Genomic DNA, 15,646 nt, shown 5'->3' with positions numbered 1-15,646 from the left:
CATTTAAAATAGTCACACATGTTCTGCAGGATGTGGTCTGTGGTCAATACGGTCCAGATTAAATTAGCTTAAAATCACAGTGTTTTACTGTAAGACGGGCATGTGGTAGTAGAGCAGAGACGCATTGTTTCCTCTACATTTTAGTGTAAGATCTCTCCCTTTGTTTGTTCATGGGGCGGGTATGGGTGAAGTGCACCCACAGGATCTTCTGCAGATGTACAAAAGGTGCGGGACTAGGAGTGGGAGTAATGACCGACCACCCTGCAGTGAGGAGGGTTGGGGAGTTTTCTGTCTCCTGAACTGTCCTGTCCAAAATAATTAGCAGTGAGCTGCAGTAATGAAGAGCTTAAGGTCTGGGGGGGGGGGGGTCACTCCAGCACTCCACAGGCTAAGCTTTTTATTGCTCCGGGTGGGACTTTGATCCCATGCTCTCGTTCCACTGCAGTTTAACCACAAATAACTAAGAGGCTGCAAGAAAGATCCATACCATTATAGAGAGAGGGATAGGGCTCCATGAGTTTTGACAACATATAATTGGATTTTAACACCAGAACTTAGGAACCCTGTTGAAATCTCATAAAATATCTTTGATGTTTATTCAACAATCTTGAGCTTAAAAAAAAGACTTAATACAGTGATCCTAAGTTTGGTTAATGTAAAAATAAAAAACTTAATAATTAAGATTATTAAATCCTTGGTTTCTACCAATAAAAATATTAAGAAAAAACCCACTATAAACAGCGGTGGCTGTCATATATTTTGCTGTCAGTAAAAAAGGAGGGAAAAAGCCACTGAAGGGGATTTCCTCATTCTGTGTTCTGTTGAAAAACTGGAAGAAATTCCCCCCAAGTCATGGTGCAGAGTTTAAAAAACCACTGTGGCAAATTTAGATTTTGAAAAAGGGCTTTTCAAACAAACTCTGCAACACAAAGGTAACCTTGCAAGGGTAAAAGATGAAGCACTGTCCCAGGACGACTTGAACTGATGATTAAGTGACTTTACGACACAAAATCACATCAATTAAACAACTTGAAATGGTAAAATGTTCCACTTCTCCAGACAGAAAATTCAAATTCTGCATTTTCTGTAACTGCTTTCTAATTCTGGGAAAGCTCAAGCAAGGAAACCCATGCCGCTTTCTCTCGCCTCACAACTTCTATAAATACACACTGCCTGACCACAGCAAATGCATCCTATTTTTAATTGAATGCCTTTATAACTGCCTCAAGGTCTCTAGACTGGGCATTCAAGTGTGCAGGCAGGTCAGAGGAGTCAAGCTATCTAGCCTGCATTTTTAAAGACATGAACCAATTATAATGATGCTTTAATCACAGGATAAGTGAGAGCATTTGGTTCTTGATTTTTTGTTTATAAGAAAAAAAATATCACACACAGCCTAGTAAGATGATCCTACAAGTGCTAGAGTAATAACATATCATACTACTCAAAGTACAGGGAGTGCAGAATTATTAGGCAAATGAGTATTTTGTCCACATCATCCTCTTCATGCATGTTGTCTTACTCCAAGCTGTATAGGCTCGAAAGCCTACTACCAATTAAGCATATTAGGTGATGTGCATCTCTGTAATGAGAAGGGGTGTGGTCTAATGACATCAACACCCTATATCAGGTGTGCATGATTATTAGGCAACGTCCTTTCCTTTGGCAAAATGGGTCAAAAGAAGGACTTGACAGGCTCAGAAAAGTCAAAAATAGTGAGATATCTTGCAGAGGGATGCAGCAGTCTCAAAATTGCAAAGCTTCTGAAGCGTGATCATCGAACAATCAAGCATTTCATTCAAAATAGTCAACAGGGTCGCAAGAAGCGTGTGGAAAAACCAAGGCGCAAAATAACTGCCCATGAACTGAGAAAAGTCAAGCGTGCAGCTGCCAAGATGCCACTTGCCACCAGTTTGGCCATATTTCAGAGCTGCAACATCACTGGAGTGCCCAAAAGCACAAGGTGTGCAATACTCAGAGACATGGCCAAGGTAAGAAAGGCTGAAAGACGACCACCACTGAACAAGACACACAAGCTGAAACGTCAAGACTGGGCCAAGAAATATCTCAAGACTGGTTTTTCTAAGGTTTTATGGACTGATGAAATGAGAGTGAGTCTTGATGGGCCAGATGGATGGGCCCGTGGCTGGATTGGTAAAGGGCAGAGAGCTCCAGTCCGACTCAGACGCCAGCAAGGTGGAGGTGGAGTACTGGTTTGGGCTGGTATCATCAAAGATGAGCTTGTGGGGCCTTTTCGGGTTGAGGATGGAGTCAAGCTCAACTCCCAGTCCTACTGCCAGTTTCTGGAAGACACCTTCTTCAAGCAGTGGTACAGGAAGAAGTCTGCATCCTTCAAGAAAAACATGATTTTCATGCAGGACAATGCTCCATCACACGCGTCCAAGTACTCCACAGCGTGGCTGGCAAGAAAGGGTATAAAAGAAGAAAAACTAATGACATGGCCTCCTTGTTCACCTGATCTGAACCCCATTGAGAACCTGTGGTCCATCATCAAATGTGAGATTTACAAGGAGGAAAAACAGTACACCTCTCTGAACAGTGTCTGGGAGGCTGTGGTTGCTACTGCACGCAATGTTGATGGTGAACAGATCAAAACACTGACAGAATCCATGGATGGCAGGCTTTTGAGTGTCCTTGCAAAGAAAGGTGGCTATATTGGTCGCTGATTTGTTTTTGTTTTGTTTTTGAATGTCAGAAATGTATATTTGTGAATGTGGAGATGTTATATTGGTTTCACTGGTAAAAATAAATAATTGAAATGGGTATATATTTGTTTTTTGTTAAGTTGCCTAATAATTATGCACAGTAATAGTCACCTGCACAGACAGATATCCCCCTAAAATAGCTAAAACTAAAAACAAACTAAGAACTACTTCCAAAAACATTCAGCTTTGATATTAATGAGATTTTTGGGTTCATTGAGAACATGGTTGTTGTTCAATAATAAAATTATTCCTCAAAAATACAACTTGCCTAATAATTCTGCACTCCCTGTAGATCAGATGGTAGACAATCATCAAGAGTTACCATCATAAATAAATTATATATCTGCAGCACATTTAACTGCGTTTATATGTTGTTATCTGGCAACCTTCACCCCTAGTAAAGCCCCACCGATATACATATGGGGACAGCCTGATATTAGCTGTTTGTCAGTAGGGCTGGGCCATATTATACCGTTCACGGTAATACCGGTATAATGTTAGGCAACGATAGGAAAATGAAATATCGCGATAGAATGGGAGTAAAACGCGCATGCGCAGTGCCTTTGTTTTCATACGCACATGGCCGATTGTTGAGTGAAACAGATGAATCAGAATTGGTTTGTAAAAATGGTGCAACTTCCGTGATGTGGAACTGGTTTGGTGTTTGTCCGTCAGATACACGACAAAGCACATTTTTTTGCAGAACATGCAAGCGGCCGTTGTTATTGTCATATTTGTCGGACTAAGATGCTCTTAAATCTGGGAGTAATCTGGGTCCTAAACTCCGTATGCTTCAGGTCAAACAACACTGCAGCATCACTTAGAGTTAAAAACTGTCTAAATTCTTTCATCTTTAATAAAACGATCAGCATTGCTGCTTTACCAGGTGTAACTATGAAGTTTAACTTCCAGGCATCCATGAAAACTAAAGTTATTACATTTAACGGAGTTAGACGTTAGCAGGAAGCTAGCGGAAGTTAGCTCGCTAGTTTCGCTAGTTACCTAAGCATGATATAGCATGTTCTGACTGAGAGATTTCTGAAAAAATCAAACGTACAGCTCTGCTATCACTTCCAACATAAATGAAGACAGGAAACTAAACAGCAGTGACGTTTGTAGGGTTACTGAAGTTGCGCTAGCTGGTATATAATGATGTGCTACGTGATCGCTAGCGACACAGCTATGTTAGCATAACATAAACAGTGAAGCTGGAGGACGAACACTAACACTTTTCCACTTATAAAAGTTAACGTGAAGGTTCTTCATGATTAGAGACAAATGCAATCGCATGGCAGGATGTTGTAAACGGACCAAACTTCAGTCAGGAGAACAACTGAGATAATCCATCCACAATACAAGGTTAGTCATTCATATACTGCAACAACATGGGAATAGAGCAGCTGCCAGAGAATTCAACATTAATGAATCAATGGTACAGAAGTGGAGGAAGCAAGAAGAATGAGTTTAATAAAGTTTGATTTATCTGACTGCTTTGTTTCGCTTAATGTGCCTTATAATCCCGTGCACCTTATGGTCCGAAAAATACATACTGCACACTGCAGTTTAATGTTGCAAAGCACCTCTTTTTAACTTCAGTGGATATTATACATGGTTATGCTCAGGATATGTCAGCCCATTTCTACTGGAAATGCCTTTTGGTTAAACTTTCAGCAAGGAATTTGCATTTGCACTGTTACATTTTTATAAAGCTTTAATGTACATAAAAACCAGCTTCTTGTTTACGTGAAAATAAATGGAAGGTTGTCTTTTTGCGCTAGTAATGTTGTGGAGTTGTATTTTGTCTCGCATCAATTATATCGTCGGTTATATCGTTATCGCAAATTTTCAAATATATATCGTGATAAATATTTTTGGCCATATCGCCCTGCTCTATTTGTCAGTGTATCAGTATTAACAGTTGATCAGAGTAGACCCAGGTGAAGCGTAAACGAGTGATGCACAACTCGTGAGAATAAAACAAGTTTATTTTTAATTGTAGTTATTTTCTCTCATATCTAATAAATAATGACACATAAGACATGTCAGGGAAAAAGTCATCAGCCTGATTTATAAATCACCAAATACGGTATTGGTATCAGGCTAAACCCAACTTCATATCTGTAATACTAGAGGATCACACTTTTTTTTTTTGTTTGTTTTTTTTTATTTTAAATTGACAGGATATTAAAGGAAATGAATTTAAAAATGTTGCTTTGTCTCTTAAACAAATGAAACGTCAGCTCATCAACGAGACCCTCATAATGATAACTCTTTTGGCAAAGGTCAAAAATCGAATCCCATTACACGAGAAGGAAGTTGAACATCAGACAAAGCCCACGAGTGCCAATTGGGGTTTTCGTGCCATCAGGTAAGTACTCCTAGCAAGCATGAAAAGCGTTAGGGCTGGTATGGTACTCTCCAATACCACATGGATGCTGACCAGAGGTATGAATAGCCCTCCTCACAATAGCTGAGCTGAATAGGCAGAATAGGCAGTTTATGAGAGGGCGTGTGTGGGGCAGTGGGAGAAAAGACAATAAAGGACAAAATAGCAGCTCTGCAGTCCACACAAGTCACAGGACAGACAGTGTTCCAAAACGTAGTGATGTGGTGATGAAAACATGATGAAAACACACTGTGCTGAAGCACAAATACTGCAGAAAATAGAACCCATAGCTTAATCTGGAGGCCTGATTAGCTTAGACCTTCACCTTAGACCTTTAAACGTATTCACAGAAAACAGCTGCTCATTCGGGCAATAAATCTGATTTTTTGCACAAATAATTAAATTAGCAGCTCAACTGAGGCAGCTGTGACTGCGAGCAAAGTGTGTCAAGGTGACACAGCTGAACGGGCAGATTTCAGAGTCATGGAAACAAGCTGCCTTATTGTGGAAAGAAAAAACAGACACAAAGGCTGAAAGAAGTGAAACCAAGCATTTATGGGGAAAATTTAGGAAGTATGCTGGAGGTAAACACCTATGTTTGTAGACTAAGCTACACTGTGACCTTCTGCCAGAGGCCAGTCCCAGCTGTTCCTCATTAAACAAAAGGAATGGTTCCTTAAAGGTCTGCTGATGAACCAAATACTATCTTCCCACCCATATACTTGCCACACATCTAAAGTTTCTACCTTCACTTTCAGTGTTGTGAAACTTCCCTTATTAACTACTCCATGTTCAATTTCAAGCTTCATTAAAGACAACACTAGGCTTGCATACAAAACGGCTGTATCAGAAAAAAATTGTATTTATATTTGCGCATATAGAAATTATGCCTATATACCATCACTATTACCATTTGTAGAGCTACCACAGCTATTTAGGTCTGTTGCAGGACAAAGAGCATAAGTGTGGCACCCTAAAATAACACAAACTCTAATCAAGGTCAGCTCCTTAAAGAAATAGTGAGAGAGGCTGTGGTGGTGGTGGTGGTGGTGGTGGTGGAGTAGTCAATCAAATGCAAAATTAAGAACTGGACTATTGACTACTATTTTTTTATACGTTCAAATTTCTAAACATTAAAAGGTTAAGCTTAAAGTGAGAAGTAAGAACAGCTTTTATGTGTTCATTCCCCTTTTTTTGCTACATACTGGAGTAAAGAGCCAAATTTTAAATCATGCAGAACTGAAAAGGTTTCCTCACCACAGGCTGCCTGCACATGAGCCCGAGCCTTTCCTCTGGTGTTTTTTTTTCCCTACTTACAAAATGCATGAACACATTTTTGCTTCTGCTGCCATCACACAACTACATGTGAATCTAAAAGACAGAGTTTGAAAAGGAAATGCTTTTAAACATTTCACCCATTGTTTTCTATCCATATATCTCTGCAAAAATGTAAACAGTACACAATAACAATTGGTTTGTACACAACTGCATTTCAACGGGCTGACATCCATCTCAAGTTTTTGCCATTTTGCTGGTTTATCTCTCATGAGTCAATGATTGAAAACAAATGGGGCCCCGCCCTTGCCTGTCCTTGATGTCTTCTGCTCAGTGACTGCTGGGGCTGGATCAGCAGAGATCATCAGGGCATCTGTTTATCTCCATTATTCTGGGCCTGCCCTGTGCCTCCCATTCATAACATTTATTTGGATAGCCTATCTAAAGCTACCTACCCATCCAAAATTTTCAAATCAACTCTTTATACCTTTAAAATTCCAGTTGAAATGTCTAAAAGTCCAATTTATATTAAATCACACTGATTGGTTAAAGAGACATTAGCTTGTGAATGCTGTTAATGTTTTGCAGAGGACTCAAGTTTAAGTTGATGGAGTGCTCCAGCCCAGAGTAGATCCCATTCATAAAACAACAGTGGGTATATGGACTGAATACACTCACACGCAAAGTGAATGAATACTAACTACAGAATGGCTATTATTCTCCTTATTATTCTCGATTTGACAAGTATCTCATCCTTATTGTGATACGCCACTATGTTCCACGTCTGTATGCCAACATCCAATTAATGCTCTCCACTCTAACTTTATCCCATAATCACTTAAACCCCACTGAGTCCTGACCACACTAGTCCCCCCACAGATATACCATTTATATGTTGTTCAATTGTAGGGGACAAATACAGAGAAACTCAATCTCCAGTCTAAATGCAATCAAATCCAAAAACTACCTTTACAGATGATGCTTGAGTATGATCCGCAGCTCATACATGAATGTAGAAATAAGGAAAACAGCGAACAGCATGAATAAAAACACATCTGATAAGGATAGGAGGAAAAGGCTCAACTACTTAATTGTTTGGTTATTCCAAGAAATTCTGGCATAAACCACAAAATCCAAATTAAAAAATAAAATCCAGTCTGTTGCAACGTAGAGCTTAGCAGTTTATTAAAAGAGTGCATGGTCTTGGTCACTGCTGGAAAGACTGTAATTGTGGCTCTACTGACTGTGATGGACAGATAAAAGGTTTTAAAGATCACAGAACCACTGCGCAGATCAGTATTGTAAGGAATTTTAAAAAAAACTAATACAACAAAACAGAGCCATGAGGGTGAGAACTGCCAGGCTTGAGGACTGCTTGCAGTTAAGTGATGGAAAAATCTGAAAAAGTGAGATGGAAATGCTTCTTCAATAGCTGCAAAGAGTGGTTTAAAACTTGCACCATGAAACCATGATAATACACTCGGAAAAGCATGAAACTCGATTTGCATCAACAGCATTCAAAAACTAAAACGCAGAATGAGAAAGTCTCAGATTTTATTTAAGTATTTCCCCTGATGTGGCTTACTTAAACTGCTGTCTCCATCAAAACTCCTGTTATCACATTTGACCACCAGTAAAACATTTTAAAAAAGAATAACATATTTGAATTCAACTGCTTTGATCCAAAGTAGAGTAGGAAGGAAGCGTTTCTCACACCAAGCTTGAACCATTGCACTTAACCATAAGGATGATCTATTACATGTATTTAACAAAAACACGAGAAATAGATCAAAGATACCACATAAGGGGTCATAAGCACCACAGCATGTGTGCCATTACACAAACAAGAACCCCAACTAAGATAAAATGCGGTATTATGGAGAACGGTAGTGTCCAGCATAAAGCCATGTAAAGAACAAAACGCTGACTGGGAGCCTGCTCGGAGCTGATTAGAGCTGCAATACAGTACAAGGCAATCACGGGGGCTGCATCTCAATAGCCTTTTGCTAGCATCAGCCATCAGCGTCAATACATTTCACATCCCGAATATCCCAAATCACTACCGCCTTACTTCACAGTAAATCCCGTTCAGTGCAAGTGGCACGCAGTACAGCCTGAGGTCTGCTTGTCTTTTTTACTTACAAAGAAACGCTTCCATGAATGTCCAGGCGGCTTCAAATCGCAGTGAAGTCAAGCAGGCGAGAAAACGAGCAGGTAAAACAAAAAAGAAAAACAACATCAACAAACACCGTCTTATCCAGATGTGAACGTTGCAAAAAACGACGTGAACAGTTTGTCAGTGAAGAACAAGCGTGCGTCGTGGAGTGCGCTTTCCCCGTCCGCGGCTGCTCTGCTCTCACACACGGCTCAGTGTGGACTGCTGACTGCCGCGTGCGCCCTGTAGTAGGGACACAGTGAAACACGAGAGGCGATGATGTCACGGTCCGGGTTTAAAGAAAGGAAGGTAGCCGGTGGCGTTCTCGCTTTTTTTTAATATATAGAAAAGCACAGCGGTACAAACCCGCCAATACCACGCTGGCACAGCCTGACTCACGCAGGCTGAAAGACTTGAAGGGCTCCCGTGTGGTGAAGGCGAAATTAAAAAAACAAACGGAAGACTGGTGGACTTTTCTCCACAGTAGCCACGCAAGATTTATTCTTGAAACGCAGTTTGCAAATTTCCCAAACTCCTCCGCTCATATGGGATGGGATGGGGTGGGGGGTAATATAACTGCATGGAAAAATACGGGGAGCCCAGTAACAGCTGGACACATTTATAACTGAACCACATCTGAGATGGAAACATACACCATCCCTCCGATGTTTATTTAGGAATGCATCCAGGCAGGTCAATAATGTGAATATCAATGAGTCTGAGCGCTGTAGCTCCTGGGTGAGCCGAGCTGTGTTATTTCTGGCATTTACTGCCTTAAATATGAGTGTGGGTAGGTGCGCCTCCTTCAGCTCATTCTTCAACAAGTCCTGACAAAGGGCCGTGTTGAAAGTGAACTCAGCCTCATCCTGAAAATATTCTTTGGATCATAGCGATAAAAGTTGCTGTGAACATGTGGAAAACATTGAAGCCATTGTGTAAGCACGCTTAAAACATTTAACTAGTTTTTCTTAGCTCTGGTTTTTGATTCCTTTGCATCCCAGTTACTGGAACTGTACTATCTCTGGTTGAGGCTTGTTAGTTTCAATAGGACAGAGCAAGAGAAAGAAGTGAATATCAAGTAGATTCAGCAGGGAGCCCGCAGCTATTGAGGACATGAAAGCACGGACAATGACCCCAGCCTCTACCAAGAAGCCAAACAGCTCTTCCACTCATCAACCTGCTGGGTGCAGTGAATGATGCAGGAAGACACCCAGGGACAGTCAATGCACTCTTAGCGGCTGCTTTTCTCTCCCTTTTGCCTCTGTTTAATAATACTTCAACACTCCTTAAGGAGTATACTGTATCTCTCAAAGAGACAGATAAAAAAAATGCCTTCAAATACTGAATGTATTTTTTATAGGCAGAAAATGCAGTAAAGCGGAATTACACATTATAACGCCATCTGTAATACGTGAACTACCTTGACCAGCTACATAAATAATGCATCGAGCTTCCATTACAAAGAGAGCAGTAAAGGGGGTGTATTCACTCCTTCAGCCATCCTTGGTCCTCCAGGGAGAGCCTCCATGTTGGCGCTCAGAGCTAGGGGATATGGCCACCACCTGGGGCACAGAACAGACACCATACCCCAAGAGAAAGCAGAGGGAGATGGGAATAATGAGTATTTGGCACATATATGATAAGATATTTAGTGACCCAATCCCAGGAAGATGAATCCATGGCGAATGAAGATCTTGTGCTCCAACGCCCACAAAAAAAAAGTGTCAGAGGGGAAAGTCAAAGCAAGCTGTTCAGCCATCTGTGTATGTGCTGTGTGGTGAACATGGTGGTTTTATCCAGGATGACTACATCAGTGTTTGCTTTCAGTGCCCAAATCAAACAGCAAACAGCAGTCTATTAATCTACACAAAAGTCTGTCCACTGCCAAGGTCTTCACTTTGTTACATAAAAGTGTGACAGGGTGGTTACAGACGACAGCGCATCCACACATTTGATTCTCACAAGAACCAAGCTCTGTTTAACAAGTTTTATCAAAGTACTCCCTTGGAAAAAAAAATGTTTCTATCTGCTCACTCGTTGTAAAGCTTGATTTATAGTCTTGTGTTGAATCCTATGCTGTAGTGGGAGAGAGAAACTGAGATAATCATGTTGCACTGTGAGCCAAAACACTGAACAAAAGTTACTCTTACTGTAGGAAACAGAGAAGACTTCAGAATCGATTTAGTCTATAGTCTATCTAGAGCTATGAAAACAAATAAAAACAGCTTATGTGCTTGGAATAATACTAGCTATTGCATTAGCTGTGCACCAGTCTGCTTTGCTGAGATGTGTACTGTGAGCTCTATGAATCATGCTTAATTCCATTTAAGGGCATCTATGAGAATAAAAAGAAAATGTAGCCCTTGCAACCACCAGGTCTGTCTCAGTTACCCCAAGGCACAGATCTGCAGGATGTTTTCAAAATCATACATGTCACAACTTCAGTAGCTCAGATTTGTGTGCCTGGCGGCTTAAAAAAATGAAACCAGTCCCGATCAACCCAGCCACTGATCTTTTGTTACAATTGCAACTGCATGCTATTTGTTGTCATTTTTTTCATTTTTTTATAAATTAGGAAGCGTGAAGTTAAACCTCACAGCAGAAAACCCCCAGAGAGGTTTCAGTGGGAGTGAGAGTCCTAAAAACTGTTCCAAGAATTAGTTTAAGTGGTGGTATAGCCAAACCAAGGTTATACAGTCTGTTTCATCCCAAACCAAAACTCAGCTACACTTAATTTTATGGCAGTGCACCATTAAGCTTTATGAGCGAAAGGCTAACACAGTGGGGCAAGCTCAGATCTGTTGATGTTATCACAGCAGAATTATTTAACTTCACCCCTCCTGTCTGGCTGTCCAAGCTGAAAGCCTTTAAAGAAACAATGCACCTTCTGTGGAAGCAGATACAGAGGCTGTGAACAATAGCAACATCTGTGCAACATAATGCAACTTGAACAACAAACCTGTAATACACCAACTTTAAAAAGGATCCTTTGGAATTGCACCTTATCAGGCAGGTGATGAGTTATGTGTTAATGGTTTTCTGTTTTTGACTTATAATGAAGAGAGAACCCCTCTGGACCTTTATTATTTAAAAAAGTTAAAGGTTTCATAGTGTGCATGACATGCTATGTTAAGAGTATAGTAAGTCTTTTTTGAGGTTGCTTAACTTGGATTGGATAATAGAAAAATTCCATTGTATTTATGTAGTGCCAAATCATAACAACAGTTGCCTTGTGGAAGTTTATATTGTAAGGTGAAGACGCTACAGAGAAAAAGCCCCAAAAACAACCCACCACTTTGAGCAACAATTTGGCAACAACAGGGAGTAAAAACCCTTCTTAACAGGAAGAAACATCCAGCAGAACCAGGGTTGGTCAGGTGTCACAGCTTGATTGCATTGTCACGTCATATGAGAGTTTACGGTCCAACAATTTTAAATCCACTTCAAAGAAGTCTCAGTAATCCTGGCTAACAGCAGCTAACAGACGCTAACAGCAGCAAAAAAACGTAACTTCTTAAAAACAGAAAAGTCTCATTGACGTGTATCTCACTCCTTTCATAAAGGTTTAGAGTCTCCTCCAGAGTAATAGATGTTAACATTTGGCATATTGACAGCTGAGGTAAACAGTGGACTGACTGCCCACACTCACCACAGATGAACAGTGGCCAGAGTTGTTTGTCCTACAGCGGCCATTCTAGCTAGGATTATGCACTTGAATTGGAAGGGTTAAGAAAACAGAATTCATTTGACAGAAATCTGCAATGTACTGACATCTAGTGGTGAGATTTTACACAGTGTAACTTTAAAGTAAATTTTGGGTACCATTAGGAGCTGACTGTGCTTTATTCTGTTCTAAAAGCATAATAATAATACTTAGTCTAATAACATGTGGTTAATGTGCATTACAGGACCTTTGGAGCCACATAGTAACCTAACAAAGAAGCTAAAAAGTAAAAAGAAATTTAAAAAACTTCTATACATTGGACTGATTATTAGTGGGCAACAGAATGCTTCTCTTCAGGTGTAGCTGGAACTAGAAGTTTCATCTCGTTCTCGGCTGACAGATCTCAGGGAGAAGCTTTCAGACTCATTAACTGCCCACTCAGAGTCAGTGAGAGACAGGAAGGGAGAGGAAATCGCTAAGTGTTCACACTGTTTATCCACTCTCAAGGGAGCCTCTGCTACCTGCCCACTCGCTCTCGTCTTTGGCTCTTTCCTCTTCCACCTACACTCCCAAGTTCTCTCCTTTGTCGCCAAGGTGCAGATTATTACCTGCCAGTGTTCTGAAATGCTGCACGTACAATGGCTGCAACTAGCAGTAGCCTGAGGTTCTACTGTGAAGAAGCCACACAGAATCAAAGCGGCACGTTTTCCAGCACTCTGCGGGGGCCTCTGTTCCTACTGTGTGACAGCGAATAAAATACTGCATGCATAAACAGTTCAATTCCCAGCTTGTCCCCAGGGAGCCGGTGAGAAGACGGGCTGATATGGCCACCCTCTTGGTGTGCCAGTGTGTGAGAATGGGGGTGTCTCCCGCTCCAGTAATTAGCTGAGTGTGTCAGATGGAGCTGAAAAACATTTCACTCCTGTGTGCCTGAGTGAGCGCATCCAGACACACAAGACCAAGATAAAGTTACTCTAATAACATCAGTGAATTAAATTTTTTTTAATTCAATAAAGGAATCGGTGAACACTGAACTTGAATGATTAGCACTGATTAAACCAAGGGATCCGAGTCAAAGGACATGAATTTGGGAAGTGTAATCTGGAATGAAAAACTATGCATCTTTCAGTGCATTCAAAGGACTTCTTACTAATTTGCGATAAGGCATGGTATGCTGCCCGAGGAGATACAAGCCACCACTGATGCTATCCAATACAATACAAGAAGAGCAGCAAAAGAGAGAGAGACTACCAGAGCTGTTTCTATCTTTGTGTAGGAGACATGGTTGACAGGAACTGAGAAATCCCTCAACAACATAGGGTCTTATCATCTGCCTGGGTTACAACAACGAAAGCATTTACATCTGATGCAAACAAGAAAGCATTTCTGAGGAACCAAACTGACTGCAGTCATTGTGTTTTCACTGAATGAAAACAGGCAACTTGTACGATGTTTTTACATAATTTGTTTTTGGTGTATTGAACTTGTGTAAAGATCTTGCACTTAGCATTTTGAACCACAATGGTTTTCTTTGTTAGCGGATACAATGAAATAAAGATTAGTTTAAATCAACACACACACACACACAAAAACAACAAAAACAACATGGCTAATTTTACAGAGGCAAACAAGTAACTCAGTCAATAACAAGTCAAACTCACAGTCTGGCAGGAAGTCTGGGAGAAGTGAATGGCAGTGTAGAATCCTACTGACTGTAAAAGCTGGCTAGAAATCCCTGTCCCAATGACATGTTCAATCTGCAGCACATATTGTAATCGGAGGAACGGGTTATGTTAATGTTCATGTTCATAGACCAAGATGCTAAAGTCACAAACACCAAGGGATGGAATGAAATTTATGTCAGCAGGGCAGTGAACCTGCAGTATTTCTTAACCACAATGTGGGCATTGTGAGTGACATCACAGGTAAGCATGTGAACAGAGGGGGTCGGACTGACTCACTTCACTGCTCAGGCTTATTGTGAGCATTAGCAGTACTGACAGTCACACATTCCAAAGTTTACTAGTCAAAATACCAACAGTGATGCACTCTTGCAAAGAGGCCTCACCCAGCCCTTGTTGCAATCGCGTCTACATGCTGACCAGGCTCGACTTTCTTTTTTTCTTTTTTTCCCCCATTAAATGTAGAGTACCAGCAAAAAGTGCAGGTGCTGCCAATGCCTATCGTTAAAGAAATATGTACTGATGCTTTACATCCATCATCAAACAACTGTCAGCATCAGCCTGTCAACTTTTGTTTACACCAGCGAGGCAACCAAACACAGAGGTAATTATTTGGACATGAATAATTTATAGTTCAACGCTCAAAGTAAACTTTAAAACCTTTAGGTAAGCAGAGCATCAATCCACTGGGCTTCAGTTGTGCAGAATGATGAGCCAAGTGTATTATACTGTATGTACCCCTAGAAAATAAGTTGCTTAGATTTAGCAATATACAGTCAATATTTTTTCCAGAAAAAATATACTTGCTGGTTCTGCATAATTAATACAAAGAGGACGTTTGTGCCTTTATTAAAAAGTAATACATAGCACTACCTCTTATTTGGCACTTAGATCTTTAAATCCTACTTTATATTACTTTGCCTGAGATCACACAGAAATGTCCCAGTTTCGTGTAATTTGAAGGTAATCTGAAAGACTTGTAAAAATGTTTAAGAAGAAGAAAGTGAAGAAATGGTGCGAACTATTTGACGTAAAAGATGAAAGTTTGCATCCTGGAATTTTATCCATCCAACTGAAGCACACTCAGGTAGACTGAATCGCCTCAGCAGAGGCTTGTTAACGTAATAAAATATGGCTGTACAACCAAGTCTACACACTATATTGCCTACAGGCTGCAATTGTGATAGTGGTTAAAATAACATCAGTTTAAGAGTCACAAATCAAACCACAGTGGTTGAAAACACAACGGTTGTGTTTCCCCATTCACAGTTCTTAAATGGTTTAATAATGGAGTTTCAGAGCATAACAAAAATAGAGGATTTCGATTACATAAATTACATAAATATCAAGTAATCAGCTGAAAAAGTTGTCAAATTGCCTACCAGACACTAGAGCACAAAAGCCTATACATAATAAGAAATAGTGGGCACACTTTCTGTGAGCAAATGCTGGTATTACAGTATAATATTAAGCATCAGAAGTCAGGTCTTATTCTTGCTGAGTTTCCTAAATCGACACACAAGTTGCACACAGTTCATCACTGCGAGCCTAATGAACACATTAACTCTTGTCTTTGAGCATAATAAGCCTGTCAGGAGAAGATAATGCAAGCTGAGAAACTGATTTGTTAAAGCCAGTAATGACAACCTCTTCCACATGCACAAGGAGCCCCTGTAACCAACCACAAAACTGATGATTATACAACAATGGAGAGCCACAGTGCAGCATGAAAAATACTGTGGCTCACTCTATCAGCTT

At 40.4% G+C, this 15,646-nt stretch overlaps 1 protein-coding gene across 9 annotated transcripts in view; it reads right to left on the bottom strand.

Annotated features, from left to right (window-relative positions):
* LOC147324902 (pleckstrin homology domain-containing family A member 5-like) overlaps positions 1–15,646 on the bottom strand; it is an 89,382-nt gene that overhangs the window by 42,948 nt on the left and 30,788 nt on the right. Inside the window, exon 1 of one of the 9 annotated variants that reach the window (XM_086299062.1) lies at positions 8,530–9,108. The exons of the other annotated variants lie outside the window; for them this stretch is intronic. The gene's annotated coding sequence lies outside the window, so the exon portion shown is untranslated. Of the gene's footprint in view, positions 1–8,529; positions 9,109–15,646 lie in introns of those variants that run through there. 9 annotated transcript variants of the gene reach the window in all.

This window comes from Aulonocara sp. 'chitande type north' Nkhata Bay, linkage group LG7, assembly GCF_057382095.1.
Source record: "Aulonocara sp. 'chitande type north' Nkhata Bay isolate Kocher_YH1m ecotype deep benthic linkage group LG7, A_spYH_male_GT1.1, whole genome shotgun sequence".
In the NCBI taxonomy this organism is placed as follows: domain Eukaryota; kingdom Metazoa; phylum Chordata; class Actinopteri; order Cichliformes; family Cichlidae; genus Aulonocara; species Aulonocara sp. 'chitande type north' Nkhata Bay.
Note: the sequence above shows the minus strand (reverse complement) of the source record. Positions and strands in the feature narration are given on the sequence as shown.